The sequence below is a fragment of the Wolffia australiana genome, chromosome 6, assembly GCF_029677425.1.
Source record: "Wolffia australiana isolate 7733 chromosome 6, ASM2967742v1".
NCBI lineage: Eukaryota > Viridiplantae > Streptophyta > Magnoliopsida > Alismatales > Araceae > Wolffia > Wolffia australiana.
Genome location: NC_135840.1, coordinates 18006817 through 18015560, shown reverse-complemented (window position 1 = coordinate 18015560; position 8744 = coordinate 18006817).

Sequence of the window (8744 nt, the reverse complement as noted above, 5' to 3'; positions counted from 1 at the left end):
CAAAGAGAAGATTTGTGACTGTCAAGGCAATTTCCATGGAGAAGATCAAAATGATAGAATTATTGGGAACAGGAATTCGGAAGAGACAAATGGTGTGGAACAGGACACAGTAACAATAGCAAAGGTTGTGGAGATGAAATAAGGAAGAAGCCAAACGAGAAGGTTGGTACTAATTGTTAAACCTCCCAAAATTCATTTTTATTTTGATTGTGGAAATGAGAAGAATGAAGAGAAGGTGAAAAAGGTTACAATAGAATAAAAGGAGCCAGCTGATGACTTTTAGTTAGTAAGATGAAGAAACTATGCCCCAACGAGTAGGTTGTGGAGCAGTGGAAGATGATTTTTGATTTCTTGATACTAGAGCTAACAACCATATGAGTAGTAGGAAATCTTTATTTCAGATCTTGAAGAATTTTTTTGTGGGACTATCAGCTTTGGAGATGGCTTTAAAGACAATATTTTTTTATGGAGAAAGCATACATCATGAAAGGAATACTATTGGTTTGTAACCTTGTGTAGTGTTCTCTTTATTCATACTTTATGGACTAATATCCTTTTTCTTGCCTAGTTCAATGAGAATAAGCACAAAATGGGGATGGAGAATGGAGACCTTTTTTCTGTGATTATGATGGTAAATCATTAGCCAAATTCAATAAGACAAGTGGAAGATCATAGTTACTGAAGTTATGCAAAATAGAGGTCCCTATTTGTGAGAAAGATCAATGAGGAGAGTTCTTTTCCAAAATACTCATGGAGTCTTGGAAGCATCATGACATAAACAATATTTTATTACCCCTTAGATACCTCAGAAAAATCGCGCAATGGATAAGAAGAATCTGAATATTATGCTCATGGTGAGAGGTATGCTCAACACAAGGGCATACCATTACAATTCTATAGAGAAGTCCACACACTTGTGTTCGTACTCTAAACCAATCTTTGACAAAGAGTCCTTCTGGTCAGGCTTCTTATAAAGTGTGGATAGGGAATAACAATGTGGGTCATCTCAAACTATTTGGGTACATTGCTCATGCAAAGAAATCAATTTGAGGAAGCTGGACAAAAGAAACGAGCCTACCATATTTGCGGGTTATAAAACTGGTTGAAAGGATTACTGATACTATGATCTGGTTAAGAACAAATTCCATGTGAGCATGGATGCTATGTTTGAAGAAGATGACCAATAGAAGTAGAATAGTTTGTAAAATCAGATGATCAAAGGTCAGAAGAGAGGAACAAAACATCCCCAAGCTAGGTTCTCAAGAAGACAAATGAAACCGTTGTAGAAGAGCAACAGGGAGAATCATTTCCACCATCAAAAACAACTTAGGGGAGGTGCAAAGAGTTTATGCAGACTCAGGTATTGAATCTATAAGAGTTGATGACAGTGGAAGGTGAGAAAGAGTTTTGGAGAGGCTCACAAGGATGGTGTACGGAGGCAGGTAATGCTAGAAGAAATTGAGGCTATTGCAAAGAGTCTAGCTAGGGAACTTGATAACTCACCACCTAAGTATGAACCAATTGGGCTTAAGTATTCCGAAAGGTTTTTGAAATTATATTTATGTCTTCGTGTTCGTAATATTAGAGAATAAAATCAATGCTTGGGGGGACAATGCAGGGTTTTATATTTATTTTCTACAGTTAAATACTAGAAGTTATGGTTAATGTGGGAAAAATGGATCGAATCGAGTGTAATAAAATTTCAAAAAAAATCAGTAAGATTATAATTTCATTTTAAAATCATATTGTAAAGGTACTTTGAAAAACTGAGTCCAATGATCTACAAATACACATGAAATTTAAAATATAGATTTGGAGAGGTTTTGAGGTGGAGAGCTATGATTATATATTTGTGGACCACTTTGCACGTAGCTATTGAGAAAAATAGCTGTGACTATCAAGCCAATCACTCATTTTACATCTCTTTCAACGTTCATTAATACAATATATTCATTATAATGCACGTGCAATGCTTATAATGAAGTCCATGGATACATGTTTCGAGTAAGTAAATTATGATGAGATCAATAAATACATATATCACAGGTTTTTAATCATATTATTTTTAATATTATTATCAGAAGGATAGTAAATAAATAAATCAATAATATCCAGATATAATAGTACTACGTATTCTCACTCGCGTGATAATTATGGCCAATCTCGTAACCATTTAGTAATAGGCCCATTTCTTGAGGTCCATTCGCAAGTAATAGCTAAGGATGGAGATTCTTTTATCAGCTTAGAAGATCTGAAAAAAGTACCTAGAGACCCAAAAAATACTCGAACAGATTCTTATTTTGCCAAAATATATAGAATATATCTATTACATCTTTTCAGATGTGCAATTATTCTATGTTTTGTTGTAACAAAAAATCTTATGTAACAAAGAATATACTATGTTTTATTGTTGTAAAAATCTTATGGAGCCACACAATATCTTTCGATAGGTTGTAAAGGCAATTTAGTTTGTGAAATATATTTTCTTAGACTTATCAGGCTTCTGATCTTCTGTTATATTGTGCTAGTGTTATTTTTCCCAATGTTTTAAAAGTTGTATTTTAAATGATTGTGTCATTATTGCCAACCCTGACCCTTTAGTTACCTATATATGGACGTATTTTAACCATCCATGATTATTAATGCAGTATTTTTTTTGTTGAGAATCATGTTTATCACCTCTGAGTGTTCTCTTTGTTAGAGAGTGCTATAGTGCTTGTGGACTCAACCACATGCCCCTTGTGGACTCAAGGATTGGAGATGTTATTTCTATGGATTCTGAACTTTGATTCTTGAATTAGAGAAAGGCATCTACATTCAATTCATGTTTCTACACTGTTTATGCTCTAAGGCTGTGTCAATTAGTGTAGAGACACTAAGAATAGCTAGTGGGTTCTCTTTAGTGGAAATAATTCACTAAATTCATTTCTATGAATCACTAAATAGTATTAATCTAAAATTTTAACCAAGTTGATTCACGTCGTGGTTATGTAAGTGGTTCTTAGACCTTCGACTATGACCTACAAGTTCCTATTCGTGGAGTTCTAAACCATCTTAGTTAAGTTATAATAATAAGTACGTTAAGATGATTGAGTAGTTATGATGGGATTTTCGCCTTGGTGGAAGAGGAGACAGCTCAAGGAAGATGATGCAATGGAATTCTTGGCCATCGTAGTGGATTATTTGAGACAATTTCTGTAATGATTTCCCCATGCATTAGTACAAACTCGGATGCCTGATTAGGATTTGATAATAAATGATACCCTAAGTCATCCTGGAAGCATAAAGCAGATGAGGTAAAATGTATGAAGAGTGAAGGCCATTGAATTCAAGTTAATGTGTGCATTTTGATAAATTTACCTTATGACATCTGCATGGGATTTGGTCAAACCATTTGACTGGGTCAACAAACGACCATTCTACTTTTAACACGAGTTGAAATCATATTAAGAGAGTTTTTGGATTAGTCAGAAATTAAAACATCTTATACATGCACACATCAGTTATGCTCATGGAATGCTCAGAAATACGAACTTACCGGGTAAGGTTCAAGGGACAGACCAAAAAAATTTGACTCCAAATTTGGATGGTGAAGTATACACTTCATGTGTAAATTGTGAATAGAACCCAAATTTATAGATCCATTGGATTTTATTTTTTCATTCAAAAAATCAACCAAGACATGACTTCTAATTATGGGTAACCTTGCGTGATTTAATAAAATATTTTTGATAGGAAAATATACATCAGATAAATATTTTATTTTAAATATACTTTTCTCTAATATTAATAAATAAACAAAATTATTTAATTAAATAATTATATGTATAGATATGTATCAAACTGAGGCAGATCAAATATCATCTAATTTATAATTTTCATTTTCAACTCAACCATACATGAATTAATTGTATAATTTGTTATTATTTGATAAACATTGAATCAATGGAAGTTATCAAAATAAAACATATGAAAATTTTAATTGATATTTTTAGAAATATTTTTCTGTAGTTTTGTGACAAGTATTCAAAAGTTTTGGTTATGTACATTAGACAAATGTCGATAAGTTGACGGTTGACCATGTTACATTGTCATTATTTTATAATATTTATTTTCTTCTTTACCTGGACCATGTGATGTCATTTTCATGATTTTAGGCTTCTCCAGAAGCCCAAAAAATACCATGCCATGAAGTTGTATTGGTAAGTGAAAGAAAAGGCAAGAAAGGTGAGTTTTCTCACTTTAATTCATAATTTGTGTGCATTTAATGCTGCCTTTCTCTCTCCTAAGGGCAAGAACCTCCCCTTACTTATACCTCTAGTTTTTTTTTTAAGTTGAAGGTCTCTCCTCAAGAAATCTCTCATAAAAAAAAACTTCCAAGAAAAATAGAGAAGCCCTTCAAGCTTTTGCTCCCACTGTGATCTTCTCTAACAGTGCAACCAAAGGAAGAGGAAGAATCACGGATTCATTCTCCGTTCCTGGCATGCCGCGGTTTATTTTCTCTTTGTGTACTAATTTCAGGTTGATAAAGAGGAAGGTGGAATTTGAAAGAAGAAAAGAAATAAGGAGCATTCAAGGGAAAGGAGAAGATGCAAAGATATGAGGTTTAAATTATCAAAAGGTGCACATTTCTATTGATTTATGTGATCGGTTTTAGACAAAAAGGAAAATTCGTGGATATAGATAGAGAGCGAGGTAGGATTACATTGCGAAAAGATGGAAGAGATTAAGAAGAAAAGACATGAGAAAATTTTGAAAGAAAAGGAGAGGAAGTTGAAGATTGAACAGAGCATAGAAAGAAAGGGCCTTGAATAAGAAAGATAAATTTGAAAACCAATGAGCTATATTTCATATCCTCTTGAATACATATCATATCATATCGAGCATACACTTTCCTGAGTATATATTATCTTGCATTAATATTATCTTGAACAATAATTATCTATCAAATACTTGTGCTTAATACTTGAAAATCATTGATTTCTGTTTGTGAATTTTCTTGATATAAATTAAACTCTCAAGAAAGTTTAGGATTGTGGACATCATATAGACTAGGATAAGTGGGACAAAGAATGAGCAACATGTATGGTTTGTGATGAGGTGGAGAACTCACCCATCCCAAAAATCTAAGGGAGCTGAGGATGTCAAACTCCACCAAAATTTTATTTTTCTGATATCCAATATGTTCCCTTTTCCCAAGTGTGTTTTCTTGGGGGGCATTAAGCTTGAGTTAGGGATTTCAAAAACTCCGGGTATAATATATGGGGGAAAGAAGAAAGAGACTAGCTGATGGTGCACGCCACCTGCCACCGTCGTCGAAGATCGGGTGAAATCGCTTGATTTATTGTGTTTTGTTTTTCGTCGTTCTTTCGTCGTGTTTTATGTCTTCTCGTGACATCGTATGTTTTCACCACATTTGTGACACATCTCGTACTTCCTTCGGCGTCGTCACGAGGAGGGATCCTTAGCCAATTTGGAACCCCTCCCTTGTGCCCTTGTTTCTTTTCTTTTCTTTTCTTTTTATTTTAATTTCCCTCTTTATCTTGTAATGAGGGAGCCCATTATATAAGGGCCCCCTTAATGGACCCTTCTCCCCCCTTGTTGACCCAGCTAAGGGGGCCCAATTGACCTCTTCCCCTTTATAAGGGAAGAGGGGGCGCCCTAGCTCGTTAGACCAGGAAGAACAAGAAGAGTCATTTTGTTTGAGTTTTCTGGTCTCTCCCTTCTTCAGAGAAGAGATCTCAGAAAGGGGAGGAGAAGAGGAAGAACAAGGAGGGTGGGAAGCAAAAGGATTCAACCCTGCTTGCAGGTTTTAACCTGCCTTGATTCCTAATCGTTGGGGTGGGTTAATTCCCCCGTTTTTGTGTGAAAATTTGAGCTCCAACACAAGGGGAATGACGGTGTACTCCAGGAGAAATTTCCCGACGCCTCCGATTGATTTCTCCCTACAAAAGCGAGATCCGATGATTCCCTAGGCTGCTGAAGGACGACCACACTCAGCTTGCTGTGGAACCCGACCAATCGCTGAGAAAGAGGACTGAAATCCTCTGGCTGTGTGACTCTCGTCGCCATTGGCCGTCGTAAGTCAGCAGGTTGCGAACCTGTCGATGTCGCTGCCTATGACCGTGGGCGAATCCACTACCACCAAATTCTGCTGATACCCCAGGATTCAGCAGAAATTGCTTCTTTGGTTGGTGTTTGGGAAGCCGTCGCCGTGACGGGTGCTGATCGAATTCTCCGCTACCCCTTCCGCCCACTGAGCTGCTGGTCAGCTATTTTGCCTGCCATCTGAAGCTCTATCCCCACCTTTTTCTCCAAGAGTCAGCAGAAAATAGCTATTTCTGCTGGTGACTGGGAAGCGATCGCCGTGATGGACGCTCGATGGATTCCCACACGAAGGCCTACGCTTTCTGAACCGCTGGTCAAACGCTGAACGGGTCCTGGACTACTGAGGACCAGTTCCGTGATACCGCTCACCAGTGTGAGCTCAGTCGGCCGACCTTCCCCTCGACAGTCACCGCGCTATTGGCCAACTCTTGGCCACAAAGGCGGACCATCCCGAGGCCAATCAGCTCGCCGTAATCGCCCATCAACGTTGGTGCTGCACCACTACTGGGGTCGCGTCAACAGGGACCGGCTGTCGACTTGAGCCGTGGATACCGCCGCCCTCGCCTTCCTCTATTCCGACCTTTACGTATCGCTCCAGCACCGTGCTCGTTGAGCCGTCGTGATCTCTCCGGCAAATCTCCACCCCACCCGCTCCGAATTACCGTCGACGTAAACGAAGCCCTGCATGACGAGCCACGAGCCGACGAGGTAAGCCATCTTCTCCCCCCACTCGTTACATTACCATTTGCAGTACTCGTTCGTCTCGACGCCACTGCGCTCGGGCTAGGTAGGTGAGAGAGACAAATTGAGAGAAAACTATGACATTTGAGTGTCTTACCAATACGAACGAGTACGCCTGTTATGTGCGAGCCCTACGGATAGATTATGTTCAGTCATAGACACCTTCGTCACTACGACAAGGTTCAAGAGGCCACCGTCGCCCTCACCAGGCAACCCCATCCAAGCTTGGAGCTCGGCGCCCCCTCGAGTTGGAGCCTGCACGTACGACACGTAGGGCATTCATCTTTGCATCGTATTTACATCGACGCGTTAGGGTTACCCGTCGGACGACGACACTGTCGATGTTCGATACCATCATCCCTTATCAGTACTAAGCCATCATACTCGATGCCGACCGGATGACGTCCTCGACGACGTCCGACATCAGTAGCCCTAACCTGGCAAATTATGTGTGTTGAGCTCCTTAAAGCATCCCACACTAGATCGTTATACAATCATATAGTTAGAAGTATTTTAAACTAGAAAATTATACAGTCTAATTCAACTTCCCCCCCTTATGCGTAACCTTGCCATTACATACTAACAATATGTACATAGTAACAATGATAGACACCTTCTTGGTGCCATATGGTGAAGCGAATTGGTGACCTAGTGACGAAGGAGCCGATGACCAAAGCCTCAGAAAACTGTGCTTGTAATTAAAATAATCCCAAGTTAGGAAATTCCCTATGGAGAAAATTATAACCTTCACAAAAGGTGTGCAACCTAGATTGTAAATGTTTGAAAGGAGGTAATGACATTAATAAATTTGGATTTTTGAAAAAATGTTTGGTCCTGACTCTGTGGGGTTAGGCTTTTGTTTCCTGGATGTTGATAAGGAGATACTATGAGTAGGGATCTGTTAGATAAAGGAACTCACATGGCAGGATTATGTAATAGTGTCAATATGCATAAAAATAAATGCATTGATCATCCTATAAACCCATTACTCTGTTAAAATTTTATTGACTTAGTAGTTATCTTGTTAGTACATTCTAGGTATCTAATATTTGAGATAAATTAAAAATACACCTCATCTATCAGTGGCTTAACTTTTGCGTAGCTGTAAAAATGAATGATCAAGTTATGTGGGCTAAATGATTATACTTCAATTTTTATGTTACATTGGTCTCAAATTTATTCAAATTTCAGCACAGTTTCTCAGTAACTATGTATCATTGATGTCAATGCACACGTAACATATCTAAAAAATATTTTATGTTCAATTAGTCATGAATTTCTTCACTCAATTCTTACTTTTATTCTGAAAAACATGCATTGAATTGGTTTGTTTTTAATTTCTGAGCTTTATTTAAATGTTTGGGATTCATGAGCATATTTCATGGTCTTTTTTGGAACCAGAGGTAGTTTAAATGAAGGTTTTAAAAAAAATAAAATAAGAATGAATAAATGAATATAATATTAATACTAATAATATGAAGAGGAAGAACAATAATAAACGGCAAAACCTTCATACAATATAAATGGTAGGACAATAATATTAATACTAATAATATGAAGAGGAAGAACAATAATAAACGGCAAAACCTTCATACAATATAAATGGTAGGTACAGAAATGGTCTGCATGTCATAAGATGATATTCATATAGGTTGATGGACCTGCCGTGCAAATAATTAAGAGGAATTTTTTCTTAGGAAATGATTTTCAGCACGTTAGTTTGAAATAATGGCTTGTGCAGGGATCACAAGCCTTTGATGTTGTCATCCCCTGACAGCTATATCCGGGGCCAATAGTAATGCCTTTTTTGCTTCATTATGGAATATCCATAAATGTAAGCCACTTTTAATATTTATTTATTGATATGGTTATTGTAAAATGAGTTTATTTCTGGG